A 21,519-nucleotide genomic window follows, 5' to 3' on the forward strand; every position below is an offset into this window, starting at 1 on the left:
ACCAGCTCATGTTTATTTTGTAAGACATATTTGCCAAGGAGATATGTGATTGTCAAACATATACATCATGTTATATAGACTCCTGAGGCAGGCACATGTATGCCGAAACTTGGTACCATGTTGAGTCATCTTAATAACCGTCTTTAATTCTACATTGAGAGTCCATGGTCTGTTTTGAAGAGCCTGATCCAGTTCCTACTCCTTGTTTTGGCTTAGGCATTCCCTATAGATCAGTTGGGGCCACTTTGGATCTGAATGAGAGCTGAAGGAGCGCCACCAAATATCTTCCCATGCAAGGGGTCAACACTGCTGATCAGTGTGTATCATTGACATCCACTCCACCGGTCTGCCTTCACACTTTTTATTATGTGTGTATCCTCAAGGAAGTGGGCATTTCCAAATGCATTCTTTATTGCAAAATGTCTTGACCTTCATGCCTGCAGCTCTTCCTCCCATCCACTTCTCTCTTTCTGTCAGGAGCTTGAGTAAAGAGACAGAGAATAGCAGAAAAAAATCCAGAATGATGATGAGGACCACTCTATAGGTCTCCAGGGGTTGCCAATAGCCCCCTGACTTTGAAATGAAGAACACTGCTATAGACTATAGAGTTGTTATTCAGCAGGAGCAGCTCCTACCCCGTTAATTCATACTGAGTATGTTCATGAGAGATATTCAGCAGCACTAAACTGGAGAGTAAAGATAAAGGGTAAAAGGCCAAGGTTCAACCACAGCAGTTTATATATATATATATATATATATATATATATATATACAGTGGTGGAAATAAGTATTTGATCCCTTGCTGATTTTGTAAGTTTGCCCACTGACAAAGACATGAGCAGCCCATAATTGAAGGGTAGGTTATTGGTAACAGTGAGAGATAGCACATCACAAATTAAATCCGGAAAATCACATTGTGGAAAGTATATGAATTTATTTGCATTCTGCAGAGGGAAATAAGTATTTAATCCCTCTGGCAAACAAGACCTAATACTTGGTGGCAAAACCCTTGTTGGCAAGCACAGCGGTCAGACATCTTCTGTAGTTGATGATGAGGTTTGCACACATGTCAGGAGGAATTTTGGTCCACTCCTCTTTGCAGATCATCTCTAAATCATTAAGAGTTCTGGGCTGTCGCTTGGCAACTCGCAGCTTCAGCTCCCTCCATAAGTTTTCAATGGGATTAAGGTCTGGTGACTGGCTAGGCCACTCCATGACCCTAATGTGCTTCTTCCTGAGCCACTCCTTTGTTGCCTTGGCTGTATGTTTTGGGTCATTGTCGTGCTGGAAGACCCAGCCACGACCCATTTTTAAGGCCCTGGCGGAGGGAAGGAGGTTGTCACTCAGAATTGTACGGTACATGGCCCCATCCATTCTCCCATTGATGCGGTGAAGTAGTCCTGTGCCCTTAGCAGAGAAACACCCCCAAAACATAACATTTCCACCTCCATGCTTGACAGTGGGGATGGTGTTCTTTGGGTCATAGGCAGCATTTCTCTTCCTCCAAACACGGCGAGTTGAGTTCATGCCAAAGAGCTCAATTTTTGTCTCATCTGACCACAGCACCTTCTCCCAATCACTCTCGGCATCATCCAGGTGTTCACTGGCAAACTTCAGACGGGCCTTCACATGTGCCTTCCGGAGCAGGGGGACCTTGCGGGCACTGCAGGATTGCAATCCGTTATGTCGTAATGTGTTACCAATGGTTTTCGTGGTGACAGTGGTCCCAGCTGCCTTGAGATCATTGACAAGTTCCCCCCTTGTAGTTGTAGGCTGATTTCTAACCTTCCTCATGATCAAGGATACCCCACGAGGTGAGATTTTGCGTGGAGCCCCAGATCTTTGTCGATTGACAGTCATTTTGTACTTCTTCCATTTTCTTACTATGGCACCAACAGTTGTCTCCTTCTCGCCCAGCGTCTTACTGATGGTTTTGTAGCCCATTCCAGCCTTGTGCAGGAGTATGATCTTGTCCCTGACATCCTTAGACAGCTCCTTGCTCTTGGCCATTTTGTAGAGGTTAGAGTCTGACTGATTCACTGAGTCTGTGGACAGGTGTCTTTCATACAGGTGACCATTGCCGACAGCTGTCTGTCATGCAGGTAACGAGTTGATTTGGAGCATCTACCTGGTCTGTAGGGGCCAGATCTCTTACTGGTTGGTGGGGGATCAAATACTTATTTCCCTCTGCAGAATGCAAATAAATTCATATACTTTCCACAATGTGATTTTCCGGATTTAATTTGTGATGTGCTATCTCTCACTGTTACCAATAACCTACCCTTCAATTATGGGCTGCTCATGTCTTTGTCAGTGGGCAAACTTACAAAATCAGCAAGGGATCAAATACTTATTTCCACCACTGTATATATATTATAGTGCTGTCACGGTTGTGCCCCTGTTTCATGCTCTCGTTCATCTCGCCACCTGGTGGCTGCGATGGACTGTCTGCTGTTTCCCATGTTCCAGAAGTCATGCCGGTCTGGTCCGGATCTTCCAGCCTTCCAGACTGGCTTGGGATTTTTGGAACTTAGCAGCACCCTTACCTGGTGAACTCCCTTGTATGTGGCCTTTATTAAGCACCTGGGAACTTTCAGACTTTGCCTTGGCAACAGAGGTCTTCAGTCCTGTTCTTGTCCTTGTTGGTCTGTTGCGATTCCTGCCCTGAAAGCTTGTTTTGCCTGTTTTTGACCTTGCTGGTTTCCTGGTTTATTCTACTGTCTGCTGCCTGCCCAAGAAGACTCTGATTGCTCCCTGGTTTGTTCTACGGTCTGTTGCCTGCCCAAGACTCTGCTTGATTCCTGATTTACTATTGATTGCTGCCAGCCTACAGACTCTGTGTGGTTCCTGGTTTCCCTGCTGCTTTGCTGCCTGCCGGTAAGACTCTGCGTGATTCATGGACTATTCTCCTGCTTCTGTTTAGTGCTTCTGCTCCAATCCAGCTGCTCCAGTCAGGCCTGTGCCCGTCTGTCTGTGGTCTGCCTTGCCTCCTGTTTGGGCTCACTTCTCCTCACGAGCGTGACAGATTTCCAAGGCCATGAGCTCGGCAAGATCATCCTTCCAGCTGGGCTTCCAGCCCAAGACTGTTTTTTCTGTTGGCAATCCGGGTCTAAGCCCAGGTCCAGCCCCTAGTTCCAGTTTGGATTTCCAGTTTCTGCTCTTGATGATTTGATGACGCTCCGAAATTACCATGATATACTTTTTCTTGATCCAGCCTTGAGGAATACTCCTGAAGCTGCAGCTGAGAGAAAGCATGCCTGGGGGTTTGGGTTATTTGCAAACCCAGTTTCGTTGATTGATTCTTCTATCATGTTGGCATACTACCGCTACAAACTTCTCTCGGATCCAGCCCTGCGGCATACTCCGGAAGCTGACGCCGAAAGAAGGCGCTGTGGAAGTCCCGAGTACAGGGCTTATATGCAGTTTTGGGGGAGCCTTCTGAGGGTTCAGTTCCTGATTCCAGTCCAGGTCCCAGTCCCGGTTCAGCTCTTGTTCACAGATCCAGCCAAAAGGCTGAGTCCAGGCCGAGTTCCAGTGCCAGCCAAGATGCTGAGTCTGGATCGAGTTCCAGCTCCGGCCAAGATGCTGAGTCCAAGCCGAGTTCCAGTGCCAGCCAGGATGCTGAACCTAGGCCGAGTTCCAGTTCCAGCCCAGATGCTGAGTTCCAGCCCAGACGCTGAGTCCAGTCTGAGTTCTAGCTCCAGCCCAGATGCCGAGTCCAGGTCGAGTTCTGAGTCCAGTCAAGATGCTGAGTTCATTCTGGGTTCCAGTCCTGATTCCTGTTCAAGTTCCAGCCCAGCTACCCCTGGTCATGTTTTGAAACTCCTCCGTAGGTTTCATCATTCCTACCCATGGAGACCTGAATCACCCATGGAGACCGGGGGAGCCTTGAGGGGGAGGTACTGTCACGGTTGTGCCCCTGTTTCATGCTCTCATCTCGCCACCTGGTGGCTGCGATGGACTGTCTGTTTGCTGTATCCCATGTTCCAGAAGTCATGCCAGTTCGGTCCGGATCTTCCAGCCTTCCAGACTGGCTTGGGATTTTTGGAACTTAGCAGCACCCTTACCTGGTGAACTCCCTTGTATGTGGTCTTTATTAAGCACCTGGGAACTTTCCGACTTTGCCTTGGCAACAGAGGTCTTCAGTCCTGTTCTTGTCCTTGTTGGTCTGTTGCGATTCCTGCCCTGAAAGCTTGTTTTGCCTGTTTTTGACCTTGCTGGTTTCCTGGTTTATTCTACTGTCTGCTGCCTGCCCAAGACTCTGCTTGATTCCTGATTTTACTATTGATTGCCGCCAGCCTACAGACTCTGTGTGGTTCCTGGTTTCCCTGCTGCTTTGCTGCCTGCCGGTAAGACTCTGCGTGATTCATGGACTACTCTCCTGCTTCTGCTCCAGTCCAGCTGTTCCAGTTCAGCCTGTGCCTGTCTGTCTGTGATCTGCCTTGCCTCCTGTTTGGGTGATTTGCCTGCTGCTGCTGCTCCTTGGCAGTGGCCCAAAGGCTCACTTCTCCTCACGAGCGTGACAAGTGTTCATTTTCGAAGCAGATGGCCATCTCAAAATGGCCAATAAAAGTCCATCTGCCGAAAATGTCCAAATCACATTTTTCAAAAGGCAGAATTTGGATGTTTCACACTGCAGTCCATCCAAATAGCAAAGGAGCGTGTTGGAGGTGGTTTTGGAAGGGCCCAAAATTAGGACATCTTTCAGAGATCCTCAGAAGCTTAGCCAAAATTGGGTGGCGGAGCAGGTGGGGGAAGAGAGGTTGGTAGTTGGGAGGTGAGGATAGTGGAGGGCAGACTTATACGGTCTGTGCCAGAGCCGGAGATGGGAGGCGGGACTGGTGGTTGGGAGGCGGGAAATACTGCTGGGCAGACTTGTACGGTCTATGCCCTGAAAAAGGCAGGTACAAATCAAGGTAAGGTATACACATGAGTTTATCTTGTTGGGTAGACTGGATGGACCATGCAGGTCTTTTTCTGCCGTCATCTACTATGTTACTAGATAATGGAATGAGAAGAAACATCCAAAGCAAAAAAGAATGTTTTTATCTAGACCTGCTTCAATCATGTCCATGGAACAAAAAGGTGCTGTGATGGAGGAATGAAGGCATGACCCCTCCTTAATCTCCCAATGGTTATTGACCTCTTCCCATCTCCATAAGAAGTGAAAATGACAATAGATACCAGGCTCTATGACAGTTTCAGGTATTATGGTCATTTCTAAAAGTGGTCAGTGTAGTGGACTTTGAACAATCGGATCCAGGTGTAACTCCCACTTTAACTATTATTTCTCTACAAATATGTGATCACTCCTGTAACATAGAAATTTATAAGACACCTACAAGCATGATGACTATTGTAGTGGTGTACCTTTAGGTACAATAGATTTTTATCTGTTCCTGGAAGGTTCACAATATCTAAATGAATTAAGGTGGGATTTGCACAGACCACTAGACTGCTCCTCTGCTCTGCAGGGACGTCTGTGTGGCCATTTTTGTACAAATGATGCCAGAAAGACATTTTTATGCCTGGGGGCCAATATTCAGACCACGGGAGGTAGCCAGGCTGCCTCCCACGGTCGGCGCTGAGCCAGGATATTCAATGTTGGTCCACTTTATTTATTTGTGGCATTTATACCCTGCTCTTTCCCGCTCGTTCAGTGTGGCTTACAAAGTATGGTACAAAGTATCACGGAGAAAATACAGGTATGGAAACAATGTATCACAGAGATGACATAATTACATAGAGTGGGTTCAGTGTGGCTTACAAAGTATGGTACAAAGTATCACAGAGATGATACAAAGTATGGAACAAAATGTCGCGAAGATGACACAATTACATAGAGTGGAACAATAATAAGAGATGTGGGGAAGGGATTGGGGTGTGGGTAATACTAATGGTGTGGAATTATGAGTGGAATTATAATTGAGAATTAGAATGGGTCTTTTGGGTAGGCTTGTTTGAAGAGGTAAGTCTTCAGCAGTTTTTGGAAGGGTAGGTGTTCAGTGGTTTTTCGGATGTGACGAGGTATGGCATTCCAGAGTTGGTTGCCTATGACAGAGAAGTTGGATGCGTAGTAGGTTTTGTATTTGAGGCTTTTGCAGTTAGGAAGATGAAGATTGAGATGTTCTGGTCCAGTTCCTGGCTGGAAGATCGATCAGGTTGGACATGTAGCTTGGAGATTCACCATTGAGGATCTTGTGGATCATTGTGTGGGCTTTGAAGTTTATACGTTCCTTGATTGGGAGCCAGTGAAGTTTTTCACGAAGTGGTGTTGCGCTTTCGAATCGTGATTTGCCAAAAATAAGTCTAGCTGCTGTGTTTTGGGCGGTTTGGAGTTTTTTCATGATTTGGGCTTGGCATCCGATGAAGATGCTGTTGCAGTAGTCGGCATGGGTGAGCACTATGGATTGTACTAAATTTCGGAAAGTTTTCTGTGGAAGGTATGGCTTCACTCTTTTCAGTACCCACATCATGTTGAACATCTTCTTCGTCGTGGCTTTTGCATGAGTTTCTAAAGTTTAAGTGTTTGTCTAATGTTACTGCTAGGATTTTTAGATTGTCAGATATTGGGATTGTAACGTCGAGGGTGATCAGGGTGGTTGGGAGCTGAGTAGTGTGTTGTGATGAAAGGATTAGGCATTGAGTTTTTAATTTATTCAGTTTCATCTTGAAAGCGTTGGCCCAGGATGCTAGGGTGTTCATGGCAGTGATTGTTTTCTCAGAGGTCTGTGAGTGGATTTGAAAGGGATGAATAGTGTGATGTCATCAGCATAGATGAAGGGATTTAGGCCAGATTTGGATAGGGATTTGGCCAGAGGAATCATCATGAGGTTGAAGAGGATCGGGGATAGGGGTGAGCCTTGGTGGACTCCGCATTTTGAGGACCATGCGGGCGATATTGATGAGGTTGAAATGACCTGATAAGATCTGGTGGTGATAAAGCTTTTTAACCAGTTAATGACATTTCCACTGATCCCTAGTTTGTCCAGTAATTTTGTGAGGATGTCATGGTCTACCATGTCAAATGCGCTGGACAGGTCGAACTGCAGAAGAAGTATTTTGTTGCCGATTGAAATTTCATGTTTGAACTTGGATACCAGGGTAAGTAGTACTGTTTCTGTGCTGTGCGCGGGTCGAAAACCCGATTGTGATTCATGTAGTATGGAGAATTTTTGTATGAATTCATTAAGTTGGGAGGTCACTCTATTTTCCATCAGTTTAGTTAGAAGAGGGATGGAGGCCACAGGTCGATAGTTGGTGATTGTCATTCACTGGTTTTTTGGGGTTTTTCGGAATTGGTGTAAGTAGAATATTGCCGTGTTCAGAGGGAAAGGAGCCTTGTTGAAGTAGGAAGTTTAGGTGGGTGGTGAGTTCTGTTATGAATCGTTCTGGAGCATTTTCCATCAGGTAATTGGGGCACAGGTCCAGGTGGCAGTGAGACCTGGAGAGTTTGGATAGTGCTGAGGAGATTTCCTTGGTGCTGAGGGGAGCGAAATTTGTCCAGTAGCGATCTGCTGGGATCTCTTTGGAGTCAGGGTCCAGTTCGTCCAGGAAAGTGTTAATGTTGGTATCGTCGTTCCGATGACCGTCATTGAATATCCAGGTATTTTTTGGCTGGTTTAAATTTAACCGGCCAAGCCGATATTCAGCACTGACTGGTTAAGTTTAAACTGGCCAAAGATATTTCATCCATTTTGGCAGCCTAATTTGGCCACCAAACTTAGCTGGTGATGCGCTGAATATTGTCAGATAGCCAGTTATATTATGCGATATAACTGGCTATCTGCTAAGCATTAACTGGCAATATTCAGCAGGAGATAACCAGCTATCTCCAGCTGAATATTGCCGGATAGCTTGTTAAGTGCCATTTGATCATCCAGGAGCCATTCCTGGCCAGTGAAATGGTTTTAAATATCGGGCGAGTGGGGTTTTTTGGCATTCATATTTTGGATGTTTCATTTTGGAAAATGGCTGTTCATTTTGGACGTTTTCTGTCACATGTCAGAAAATAAAAAATATTTGTCAGATGCGTGCCAAAATTGAAATTACTGCAAGGGCCACGTGGTAACCGGGCAGTAACTCCAATTTGGCACGCGTTGGACGCACGTAGTCACCTATGCGGCTTTGTAAAAGGGCTCCTTAGTAACTAAAAAAGGAAGAACAGATTAATGAAATGGTTATGACCCTTGGTTGTACTGAGATTTTCACCATCTTTGATCAATTTCCTTAGTGGCTCCTTGGAACGTGCTGCTTAGCCTCCTTTGTAGCCCCATTGAGTATGCAAGCAGTTGAGTAGTCATTAGGTTGGGGTCTTTTGTGGTCCATATTATTTGTGAAAAAGCCAAGTTTTCAATTTTCTACAGAAGCTAGTTTGGGGTCCGTCTAATTATTATTGGTAATGAGTTCCATTGTTGTGCACCTTTGCCAATCAAAGTTGTATTGGTTGTTTTTTTAAGGCAACAGATTTGGTTGTTTGGAGGTGCCAGTCTGATGTCCGTTAAGGCTCTGAGCACTTTTTTGGGTAGGTATATTTGTAAACTTTTGTAGGTAGTGTGGGGCTAATCCATAAAGGCATTTAAAGAAAAGAGTGAGTAGTTTGAATTCAACCCTGGCCTTGCAGAGGAGCCAGTGTAGTTTGCGCAGGGATGGGGTGGCGTGATCAATCCATCGGCCTCCTTCAATTAGTTTGGCTGCAGAATTTTGAATAATCTGTAGTTTCCTTAGTGACTTATCTGGGAGGCCTAGGTACATTATATTACAGTAGTCGAGGGCTGATATGGCTATCGCTTGAACCACAATCAAGAAATTGTTTAATATCATGGAGAAGTTTCAGCTTGTAGAAGCATTTGCATATTACAGTGTTTATTTGGGTGGACATGGTAATATGAGAGTCTATCCAGACCCCTAGAATCTTTATTTCTTGATTTATGGTGATCGTGGATCCTGCTAGCTTTGGCAATAGAGTGGGTCTTGAATGTCCTTACCTAACCATAGGATGTTGTTTTTTTCTGGGTTTATCTTAAGGCTTCTTTCACTGAACCATGAAAAAAGTGAGTTGAAGACTTCGTTCATCAATGCATACATGATGAAATGCATACATGGAAAGATAACAATGATGTTATCTGCATAAGCGACGTATTTGATCCCGTATGGGGTCAGGATTTCCCCTATATTTCTCAGGTTGAAATGAAAGAGAATGGAGGATAAGGGAGATCCTTGTGTAACCCCACATTTCATGGACCAATTGCGGGATAGTGAGTGTTGCCATTTTACTTGGATTGATCTGTGTTTAAGGAAGCCTGAGAAGTTTGGGAGAGATGCCAGTGCCAGAAAAGCTATTCAAAACTGACAAGTCAGAGAAACTGAATTAAATCTCTATAAACCTAGAAGATGTAATAGTGCAATTTGACAAATTTGAAGAGTAGCAAATCACCTGAAACAAATGGTATTCATCCCAGAGTACTGATAGAATTCAAACATGAACTTGTGGAACTATTGTTAGTAATATGTAATTTGTCTTTAAAATCAAGCATGGTACCGGAAGATTGGAGGGTGGCCAATGCAATGCAGATTTTTAAAAAAGGTTCCAGAGGTCATCTGGGAAATTATAGACCAGTGAGCCTGGTGTCAGTGCCGGGCAAAATGGTAGAGACTATTATAAAGAACAAAATTATAGAACATATTCAAAAGCATGGATTAATGAGACAAAGCCAACATGGATTTAGTGAAAGGAAATCTTGCCTCACCAATCTATTACATTTCTTTGAAGGGGTGAACAAACATGTGGATAAAGGTGAGCCGGTTGATATTGTGTATCTGGATTTTCAAAAGGCATTTGCCAAAGTACCTCTTGAAAGACTCCAGAAGAAATTAGAGAGTCATGGGATAGGAGATAGTGTCCTATTGTGGATTAAAAACTGGTTAAAAGATAGAAAACAGAGAGTAAGGTTAAATGGTCAATATTCTCATTGGAGAAGGGTAGATAGTGGGGTTCCCCAGGGGTCTGTGCTGGGACCGCTGCTTTTTAACAAATTTATAAATGATCTAGAGATGGAAGTAACTAGTGAGGTAATTAAATTTGCTGATGACACAAAGTTATTCAAAGTTATTAAATCGCAAGAGGATTGTGAAAAATTACAAGAGGATCTTACGAGACTGGGCATCCAAATGGCAGCTGACGTTTAATGTGAGCAAATACAATGTGATGCATGTGGGAAAGAGGAACCCAAACTATAGCTATGTAATGCAAGGTTCCACATTAGGAGTCACCGACCAGGAAAGGGATCTAGGCATCATCGTTGATATGTTGAAACCCTCTGCTCAGTGTGCAACTACGGTTAAGAAAGCAAATAGGTATTATTAGGAAAGGAATGGAAAACAAAAATGAGGATGTTTTAGTGCCTCTGTATCACTCCATGGTGCAACCAGACCTCGAATATTGTGTTCAATTCTGGTCACCGCATCTCAAAAAAGATATAGTGGAATTAGGGTACAGAGAAGGGCGATGAAAATGATAAAGGGGATGGGACAACTTCCCTATGAGGAAATGCCTAAGTGGCTAGGGTTCTTCAGCTTGAAGAAAAGAAAGCTGAGGGGAGATATAGAGGTCTATAAAATAATAAATGGAATGGGTGGACGTGAATCGCTTGTTTACTCTTTCCAAAAATACTAGGACTAGGAGGTACGCAATGAAGCTACAAAGTAGTAAATTTAAAACTAATCTGAGAAAATATTTCTTCACTCAACATGTAATTAAATTCTCGAATTTCATGCCAGAAAATGTATTAAAAGCAATTAGCTCAGTTGGGTTTAAAAAAAGTTTGAATAGCTTCCTAAAAGAAAAGTCCATAAACCATTTGTTATGATTCTACTGAGACAGGCAGGGGAATGACTGGGACTCGCTTCTGGTTGGCCTGTCGGTTTGAGCAGACATCAGAAGTCAGACCTATTTAAACTTACCTCTCTCTACAGCGGACGCTCTAGCATTAATCCCTGTCAGCTGAGCTCTGGTTCTCTTACTCCTTCTGTGCTCGTGGCACAGTGTGTATTTTGAGGAGTTTTGCTTCCTCTCCTTTTGTTTGTGGTCTTTGTGTGTGTGTGTGCGTGTGCTGGTTGTAACCAGCGTGTCCTTGATTGCTTCTCTGCAGTGCAGCTGGGTCTGTCTTCTGCCTCTGTTAGGCAGCCTTTCTGTCCATGGTAAGGTGGTAAGCTCATTCCTGCTTTGTTTGTTTAAGTTTCCCTTTACTCAGTGTTAACCTTTTATGTGCAGAGTTTGGTATTTGCCTTCTGTGAGTCCTGCCTCTGTTAGGCAGCCTTTCTGTCCTTGGTAAGCTCAGAGAGGAGAAAGTGCAATGCCTCCCTTTGCTCTGGGAAAATATCCTGTGCTTAGTATGTTCTCTATCATCATTTTGATGTGCGTTACTATGGATGGCAATGCTTCTTTAAGTAGTTCTGCTTTGCAAGGATCGAGAGTACAGGAGTCTTTAACAAATTTTGCTCAGTGTAGATTTGAATTCTTGAGAGTCTAACTGGTTGAAGGAAGCCTAATGATGGTCTGTTGGACTGTTGTGCACTAGGTAAGGCTCTATATTCCTCCCTGTAGGGGCTGTCATCTGTATGGGTTTCAGCAAGTTATCCACTTTGGTTTGGAAGTAAGTTGGCAAAGGCATCAGGGGAGAGGTTTGTTTTCTTTCATCTGTGTAGAATTCGTTACTGATTTCACCAGTTGAATCAGCATCCAGGGGAAGTTGCCACTGTTAGTAATCTGTTGGGAGTAGAATTTTTGTTTCTCCAACCTGATCCTGTTTTTGTAATCTCTGAGTTGCACTCTCCAAATTTCTCCAAGGGGCGCTTGGGATTTCATCCAGGTCTGTTCTAGTTTCCTGCAGACTTGTTTCATCGCCTTTAATTCTTGGGTGTACCATGGGTTTGAAACAGATCTTGGGACTTTTCTTTCAGTGGCGCAGTGTCGTCCAGTGTCAATTGGATAGTTGAGTTCCAGGTGGTCACTAGATCTTCCATTGTAGTGTCTGGTCATTCTTTTTGTAGTGTTATGGATACTTCTGACCACAGTTGTAGGGCATCTATTTTACCTCTTCATATAATTGTCCCTCTCTGGTGCATTCTTTGCTTGCTGCAAGTCAGAGGACGGTTGAATTCTTGTAGTTTATGATCAAATCAAATGAGTGTGGATGATCGCCATGATTTCTGAGTCACGTTCTGTAGGTGGGTGGGAATAGGTGTATGTTCAGGTCTTCTATGATAGCTGTATCTGGATTTGAAGTTAGACATTGAGGGGCATTTTCGAAAGAAACGTCTAAATCAGAATTTGGACGTTTTACAAAGGTGTCCAAATTCCGAAAAGGAAAAGGTCATTTTCAAAAAAGATGGACGTCTATCTTTTGTGTTCGAAAATACTATGGACTTTTTGTTGTTTGGATGTCCTTTTTCTTGGTCCATTTTCGAACAAAAGACATCCAAATGCAACACGTCCAAAATAGAGGAGGAGTGGTTCAATGGTTAGTGCAGCAGGCAACATGGGTTCAATTCCCACTGCTACTCCTTGTGACTTTGGGCAAGTCAAATGCACAAGGAGCATTTTTGGATATGACATCTAAGTCTGAATTTGGACGTGTTTTGTAAAACGTCCAAAATCAGAACTGGAAAGATCATTTTCTACAAAAAGTTTCTTTTCTTTTTGAAAATGCTGTTTGGAAAATGTTTTGTGATTTGGATGTTTTATTTTTTGGTCCATTTTCAAACAAATACATCAAAATGCAAAACATACAAAATACACAAGAAAATGCACAATAAAGTGAAACCATTCACATGTTCTAAGTGTGGTAAAAGCTTTGGTTGTAATGTAAATCTCAAAGTGCATCAGAAAGTCCACACGGGAGAGAAACCATTTGTATGTATAGAGTCTGGTAAAAGCTTTGGTCAGAAGGTAAACCTCACAATGCACCACCACTACTAGACTACTCCAGGGACCTGCATGCTATTCTAATTGACCAGAGTATAACATCTGAGGCTGGCAAGTAATATTTTTAATCATATTTTTGAGGGGTGGAAGGGGGGTAGTGACCACTGGGGAAGTAAGGGGAGGTGATCCTTGAGTCCCTCCAGCGGTCATCTGGTCATTTGGGGCACCTCTAGTGTGGAGTAGAGGAGTAACCTAGTGGTTAGTGTAGCAGACTTTGATCCTGGGGAAGTGGGTTCAATTCCCACTGCAGTTATTTGCTATAAAAACAGGTCTAGCTCAAAACATCTAAGTCTTTGTTTTGTTCCATTATTGCTGAAAGACATCCATGTCTTAGGAATGCCCAAGTCCCACCTTGAATATGCCCCTGGCACACCCCCCTTGAGATTTGGACATCCTACTGATGGACTTCAGAGAAAGACGTCCAAAAAGAGGTTTCAATAATAATGATTTGAACATTTCTGTGAGATAAATGTCCAAATGCTGACATGTCACTTTTTGGACATCTATCTCTTTTGAAAATGAGCCTGATTGCATTATAAGGGTTTGGATGTCATCTGCTACTTCTCGCCAGGGTCCTGTGGGTGGCAGATTAGTATTATTCTGTAAACAGTTCGTCTGCTACTTCTCGCCAGGGTCCTGTGGGTGGCAGATTAGTATTATTCTGTAAACAGTTCGTCTGCTACTTCTCGCCAAGGTCCTGGGGGGGGGGGGGGGCGGTAGATTAGTATTATTTCGTAAACAGTTATAGGTTGTTTGGATTCTTAAATGATTGATTACCCCCACCTCCTCTTTTGTTAGGCCTAAGAATGAAGTGTATTAAGTAGTCATGGGGGCAAGTCAATTTTTGGATAACTTGAGTCTTCCTTTGTCAGCCATGTTTCAACTATACATATAAGGCCATAGTTCTCCTCTTGTATGAAGTCTCTGATGATATCATATTTGTTCTTGACGGATCTGGCATTGAAATAACTGAAGGAGATTAAGGGTTTGGAAGATGTTAGGTGGGTGTTCTCATTTTTTGTGTGCTGTGGTTTTAATCAAGATCAAATATGTGTTTGGGATTTTGTGTTCAAAAGATCAAATATGTGTTTGGGATTTTGTGTTCAGTGTTCCTATGACTCCCCTTTGGTTTTCTTGTTGAGATAACTGGTATCTGTGAATTTATCTTGGTGCAGTTTATTGAGTTATGAGGATTTACACCCCGCGGATGACCGTGTATATCTTGGAGTTCTTCTGCCTTTCCAGATTTTAATTGAGGAGCCAGCTGGTTCACATGATTCACAATTCTCCTATCACTAGATGCAGGTTAAAGAGGAGTAGTATTAGATTCCATATCCCAGTCATAGTTGGTTTGGTCAAATTGGTTATTTATTTAGATTTTGCTCACACCTTTTTCAGTAGTAGTTTAAGGTGAGTTAAATTCAGGTACACTGGATGTTTCTCTGTCTCAGGAGGGCTCACAATCTAAGTTTGTACCTGAGGCAATGGAGGGTTAAGTGACTTGCCCAAGATCACAAGGAGCATATGCAGTGGTGTGCTGGAGCCGGCTCGCAAGAGCCCGTTGTTAGTTTTTTAAGAATCTTGAGAGCCAGTTGTTAAAGTAGCTACTTAACAACCGGCTCCCAAAATTTAGGCTTGCTGTGCCTCTTCTTGATGTCCTCCGTCCTTCCCTGTGGCTCGCTCAGCATGTCTCACCACCTCCCCACTACCCAATGCAGCTCCTCTTCTTGCAGCGATTTTTTTTTTTCAGAAAAGCCCCAGGATTGGCTGAAAGAGCCTACTTTTTCTGACAGTCATGGATAGAGCAGCTCATAGGTTTGCTTTGTTTCGGGTGTACGGGGATGATGGCTGTGGGGGAAGGGGAAGAGATGAATCTCATTGGCTTCAACATTTTGATGTCATGCCCTCTCCTGTTCTCAATGCAATCTCCTTGCGTGAAGCTCCGCCCCTTAGTGATGTCATCCGTTTGTGCCGAAAGATTGGAGGCTGAGTTTTCTCTTCCTTCTTCCTTTCCAGGCTTCCAGCTTGCTTAACCTGAGTCAGCTCCAGATCTAATTCTGCTCTTTTCAGGTTCTGGCAACATTTTAAGAGAGAAATCCTCAGTTCCACCCCAATAGCCAGAGAAAGAGCTTCTAATCCTGCAAACAGGAGAAACAGAGAGCAAAATGCCTGCAGGAGCTGCTGCTCTGGTAGGAGATTCCCCCAATTTCCTGTCCTTTCTCTGCAAACACTGCTGCAGCTGTCTAATCTGGGTCCTGGGGCACTGCAAAGTCAGGAGCCTGAGCAGACCTGGCCCGACGAAAGGCACTTTGGGGGACTCTACTGAAGAGGGAGAGAGATGCGGAGTCCTACAAAGGGAGATTTTGATGCCCCAGGTTTTGTGTCTAACTGGCTTCTAGTTGCTAAAATCCTGCTCTGTGAATTATATAAGGACTGACAGTGGTGTGCTGGAGCCGGCTCTTCTCCCTCCTTCCTCCTTCTCTCCGGATCCAGGCCCTCACCGACCTGACTCTGAGTCACCAAATTCTTCGGGGCAGGCAGTCTTGCCTGCCGGCGCTGACCCTCCCCCGCTGCCGGTTCGCTCTTTAAAAATGGCCACCAAGACTTCCAGAGGTGGCCTCGCGAGACTTCTGCTGAAGTCTTGAAGGCTGCCCTTGTAAGTCTTGGCGGCCATTTTGAAGCGCGATCGGCAGTGGGGAAGAGTCAGCGCTGGCAGCAGGCAGGGAAGACTGCCTGCCCCAAAGAATTCGATGTACAAGACAGGGTGACTCAGAGTCAGGTTGCATGAGGGACCGGATCCGGAGGGAGGGAGGAGAATTCACTGAACGACTCGGGAGGGGGTGGCAGGGGAGATAAGGGAGTCGCTGGGCATGGGTGGATGGAGGGGAGAGAAGGGTCGCTGGGTATGGGTGCATGCAGGGCAGGGGAGAGGAGGGTCGCTGGGTATGGGTGCATGGAGGGCAGGGGAGAGGAGGGTCGCTGGGTATGGGTGCATGCAGGGCAGGGGAGAGGAGGGTTGCTGGGTATGGGTGGATGGAGGGCAGGGGGAGAGAAGGGTCACTGGACATGGGTGGATGGAGGGTAGGGCAGAGAGAAGACGTGCTGGACATGGATGGAGGGGAGGGAAGAGTGAGGAAGCAGATGAGATGAGGGAAAAGGGAGAGGAGAAAAACTGTACATGGATGAAGAAAATAGGCAGAAGCTAGATCCACTGGACAGTCAAGTCTGCGGAGGACCAGAAATGAAGAAGAAAGGAGGAAAGGAAAGGAAGCCCTGGAAATGGAGTTAAGAGGACAGATAGCAGCAGAATCGGATATACTGGGCCAGCATGATCAGAAAAACAGTCACCAGACAACAAAGGTAGAAAAAAAATCATTTTATTTTCATTATAGTGTTTGGAATATGTTCACTTTGAGAATCAGGTGCTCAACATTAAAAGTTTATATTTATTTACTTATTTGACATTTTATCGCACATTAAACATGAATTTGGAACCTGGGATCATTTAATTTTTTTTTCCTGGAGTAATGCATTGCCCCCCCCCCTAGGCTCTCTCCCCGGCTATAGCCAGCTCTGCAATTTGGGGGGGAAGGCGCAGAGGGGGACGGGGGGGGGGGGGGGGGGGTGCAGAGCGGGACTGGGGAGAGAGCCTGTTAAACATTTACCAGCACACCACTGAGCATATGCAACATCTATTTAAGTCCTAAGATTACATAAGTATTGCCATACTGGGAAAGACCAAAGGTCCATCAAGCCCAGCATCCTGTTTCCAACAATGGCCAATCCAGATCACAAATACCTGGCAAGATCCCAAAAAAGTAAAAAACATTTTATACTGCTTATCCCAGAAATAGTGAATTTTCCCCAAGTCCATTTAATAACGGTCTATGGACTTTTCCTTTAGGAAGCCGTCCAAACCTTTTTTAAACTCTTCTAAGCTAACTGCCTTTACCACATTCTCTGGCAACGAATTCCAGAGTTTAATTACACTTTGAGTGAAAAGAAAACTTTTCTACGATTTTTTTAAATTTACTACATTGTAGCTTCATCGCATGCCTCCTAGTATTTTTGGAAAGCGTGAACAGACGCTTCACATCTACCCGTTCAACTCCACTCATTATTTTATAGACCTGTATCATATCTCCCCTCAGCCACCTTTTCTCCAAGCTGAAGAGCCCTAGCCGCTTTAGCCTTCCCTCATAGGGAAGTCGTCCCATCCCCTTTATCATTTTTGTCGCCCTTCTCTGCACCTTTTCTAATTCCACTATATCTTTTTTTTTAGATGCAACGACCAGAATTCAACACATTATTCGAGGTGCGGTCGCACCATGGAGCGATACAAAGGCATTATAACATCCTCATTTTTGTTTTCCTTTCCTTTCCTAATAATACCTAACATTCTATTTGCTTTCTTAGCCGCAGCAGCACACTGAGCAGAAGGTTTCAACGTATCATCAACGACGACACCTAGATCCCTTTCTTGGTCCATGACTCCTAACGTGGAACCTTGTATGACATAGCTATAATTCGGGTTCCTCTTTCCCACATGCATCACTTTACACTTGCTCACATTAAACGTCATCTGCCATTTAGACGCCCAGTCTCCCAGTCTCGTAAGGTCCTCTTGTAATTTTTCACAATCCTCCTGCGATTTAACAACTTTGAATAACTTTGTGTCATCAGCAAATTTAATTACTTCACTAGTTACTCCCATCTCTAGGTCATTTATAAATATGTTAAAAAGCAGCGGTCCCAGCACAGACCCCTGGGGAACCCCCCTAACTACCCTTCTCCATTGAGAATAATGACCATTTAAACCTACTCTCTGTTTTCTATCTTTTTAACCAGTTTTTAATCCATAATAGAACACTACCTCCTATCCCATGACTCTCCAGTTTCCTCTGGAGTCTTTCATGAGGTACTTTGTCAAACGCCTTCTGAAAATCCAGATACACTATATCAACTGGCTCACCTTTATCCACATGTTTGTTCACCCCTTCAAAGAAATGTAGTAGATTGGTGAGGCAAGATTTCCCTTCACTACATCCATATTGACTTTGTCTCATTAATCCATGCTTTTGAATATGCTATGTAATTTTGTTCTTAATAGTCTCTACCATTTTGCCCGGCACCGACATCAGACTCACCGGTCCATAATTTCCCGGATTTTCTCTGGAACCTTTTTAAAAAATCGGCATTACATTGGCCACCCTCCAGTCTTTCGGTACCACACTTGATTTTAAGGATAAATTACATATTTTTAACAATAGCTCTGCAAGCTCATTTTTCAGTTCTATCAGTACTCTGGGATGAATACCATCTGGTCCAGGAGATTTGCTACTCTTCAGTTTGTAGAACTGCCCCATTACATCCTCCAGGTTTACAGAGAATTCTTTAAGTTTCTCCGACTCGTCAGCTTCGAATACCATTTCCGGCACCGGTATTACTCCCAAATCTTCCCCGATGAAAAGCAAAGAATTAATTTAATCTCTCTGCTAAGGCTTTGTCTTCCCTGATTGCCCCTTTTACTCCTCGGTCATCTAGCAGTCCAACCGATTCTTTTGCCGGCTTCCTGCTTTTAATATACCTTAAAAATGTTTTACTATGTGTTTTTGCCTCCAACGCAATCTTTTTTTTCGAAGTCCTTCGTAGCCTTCCTTATCAGCGCTTTGCATTTGACTTGACATTCCTTATGCCGTTTCTTATTATTGTCAGTCGGTTCCTTCTTCCATTTTCTGAAGGATTTTCTTTTAGCTCTAATAGCTTCCTTCACCTCACTTTTTAATCACGCCAGCTGTCGTTTGGTCTTCCGTCCTCCTTTTTTAATATGCGGAATATGTTTGGCCTGGGCTTCCAGGATGGTGTTTTTGAAGAGCACCCACGCCTGATGTAAATTTTTGACCCTTGCAGTCACTCCTCTAAGTTTTTTTTTTTTTTTCCACTGTTTTTCTTATTTTATCATAGTCTCCTTTTTTAAAGTTAAACGCTAATGTATTTGATTTCCTATGTATACTTACTTCAAAGCTAATATCAAATCCGATCATATTATGATCACTGTTATCAAGCAGCCCCAGCACCATTACCTCCCGCACTAGATCATGCGCTCCACTAAGGACTAGGTCTAGAATTTTTCCTTCTCTCGTCGGCTCCTGTACCAACTGCTCCATAAAGCTGTGCTTGATTTCATCAAGGAATTTTACCTCCCTAGCGTGTCCCGATGTTACATTTACCCAGTCAATATCGGAGTAATTGAAATCACCCATTATTATTGTGTTGCCCAGTTTGTTTGCGTCCCTAATTTCCTTTAAGATTTCTGCATCCGTCTGTTCATCTTGGCCAGGCGGACGGTAGTACACTCCTATCACTATCCTTTCCCCTTTACACATGGAATTTCAATCCACAGTGATTCCAAGACGTGTTTTGTTTCCTGCAGATTGGAACCATATTCATCTCAATTAACTACTAATATTTAGTTAGCATGATTCTTAGGACGTTATGAGCAGGGTGACACAATTTTGACTTAGATATTCTTTAAAAAATGTCCCTTCAAATACATTATATTTGTAAGGACTTAAGTACAAGACATATTATGCATCCAACTTCTCTGTAATAGGCAGTCAAATATGGAATGCCTTACCAAGATCCATTCGAATAGTCAATGACCTTCTACCTTACACAAATAACCTGACTTAAATAATAAGTCCATGTGTATCACTAGACCAATCCAAGAATTCAGAACCGGAATGTACTCCCCTATTATTCCTTTAACATACTCCTTTTTTACCCACCTCCACACAATCTATTATATCCTTCTTCTTACCCCTCCCCTACATTTTCCCTATAATAACTACATGTTATTATAATAACTATATGTCAATTTGTTATCCTGTTTTATGTAAGCCATCTTGAACCATTCTATATCATTTTGTTAACCCGTTTTACTATGTAAGCCGCATTGAGCCTGCTATTGAGTGGGATTGTGCGGGGTACAAATGTTACAAATAAATAAAAATAAATACCTACTGCCATGGCACTATCCAGATAGTGCTGGCACAGTCCAGGGGTGGAGCCGGAAGTTATCCAGGCAGTGACTTGGTGTCCAGAACACTATGGGGGCAAACTGGACTGCATAAATAATAGTCTTAACCTGCCCAGATAGCTATCTGGGTACTGGCACTGAATACTGGCAGTACCTAACTTCCAGCAGCTGCTGAAGAACCTGACATTCAGTGCAAATAACCAGATATGGCCTAGTGCTAAATTCCAGGTCTAGAACAGAATGTGGTGGCCAGTGTTGATAAAAACACTAACCACTGTGGCTGAAAATTACCCAGTAATTTATTTAACCACTGACTTTACTGTAAGCATCTAGCTTTGCAATATGAATAAGCCTCATCTGCCATTTATTTTCTGACACTGCATTATCTGCCCACCATGAACAATTTGCACCTCTGTACTATGTACACTCCTCAACTCTGCTATGAAATGCAGGAGTATTCTAATTGTTAGAGCACTGGGCTAAGGACCAAAGCCCAGGTTCAAATCCCACTATGATCCCTTATGTAGATAATTGGATAGACTAGGGATGGCAAAGAGCAGCAGTAGTACTGCAAATGTGCCACTAGAGTTTAAGGCAGTATTTCTGAGGCCAGAGCTGGTACTCCTCTGGGAGGCGGTGATTGAGACTTTCCTCGCCTCTGGGCACTATGTGGTACTAAGGCCTGTTGAAGTGAAAAATCTACTTCATTAGTCGCTCTCAGGACATGAACAGGTGGTATTGCATCAGAGCGCATACAAGACTGTAAGTTGGTGTAGTGCGAGTTGGGTCCCATGGCATGCTGTGCCTTGGGTTTTCTTTCTATAGGAGACATTCTCACCACTGAGGTTGGGTTTGGTTCCTCAGGATCAGAGGACTCCTCTGAATCATCCTGTTTCTACGCCCTGGAAAGTGATGGGGCGTGTGTCATCACAAAAGCTTTGGATCTAAGAACTGGGTCTTCAGAGACAAAGTGGCTAAGTTACTTGTTTCTATCATTCTGTCCTGCAGCGTCTTCTAGGACAATAGCCTTCGCCTCAAGTTCAGCAATTTCTTTGTCTTGCTGGATCACCTCTACCATAATGTCCAATTCAGCCTTTCTGCGTGCGGCCTCAGCCTCCACCTCAGCCTTTCGGCGTGCTGCCTCAGCCTCTATACGTGCTGCCTCAGCTTCTACCTCAGCCCTTTGTAGCTTCAGGGCGGTTTCCTGCTCACTGTGGCAACGACGATCCTTGGCTATCTCCACCATAACCCGCGCCTGCAGGGCTGCCGAACTGGATGACGATTGGCTAGAACGGATTGTTGCCCATGATCGGGAGGATCTTGAGCTTTTGGACGTATGCTTAGATGAGTGAGAGCACAGGGAGACACTGTCCTGTGGATCTACAATTACAGTCTCTGACTTCTTTACAGCCTCGGCCACTTCCACTTTACGCTTTTGATCTGTGGCTTCTTGGAGTTCTTTTTCTACAAGACTCTGCTTTGTATTTGTCTCACC

General features: G+C 44.0%; 1 protein-coding gene across 1 annotated transcript in view; it reads right to left on the reverse strand.

The window, feature by feature from the left end:
• NOXA1 (NADPH oxidase activator 1) overlaps window positions 1-21,519 on the reverse strand; it is a 590,376-nt gene that overhangs the window by 83,778 nt on the left and 485,079 nt on the right. The gene's annotated exons all lie outside the window — the stretch shown is intronic.

This window comes from Microcaecilia unicolor, chromosome 6 (assembly GCF_901765095.1).
Source record: "Microcaecilia unicolor chromosome 6, aMicUni1.1, whole genome shotgun sequence".
In the NCBI taxonomy this organism is placed as follows: Eukaryota; Metazoa; Chordata; class Amphibia; order Gymnophiona; family Siphonopidae; genus Microcaecilia; species Microcaecilia unicolor.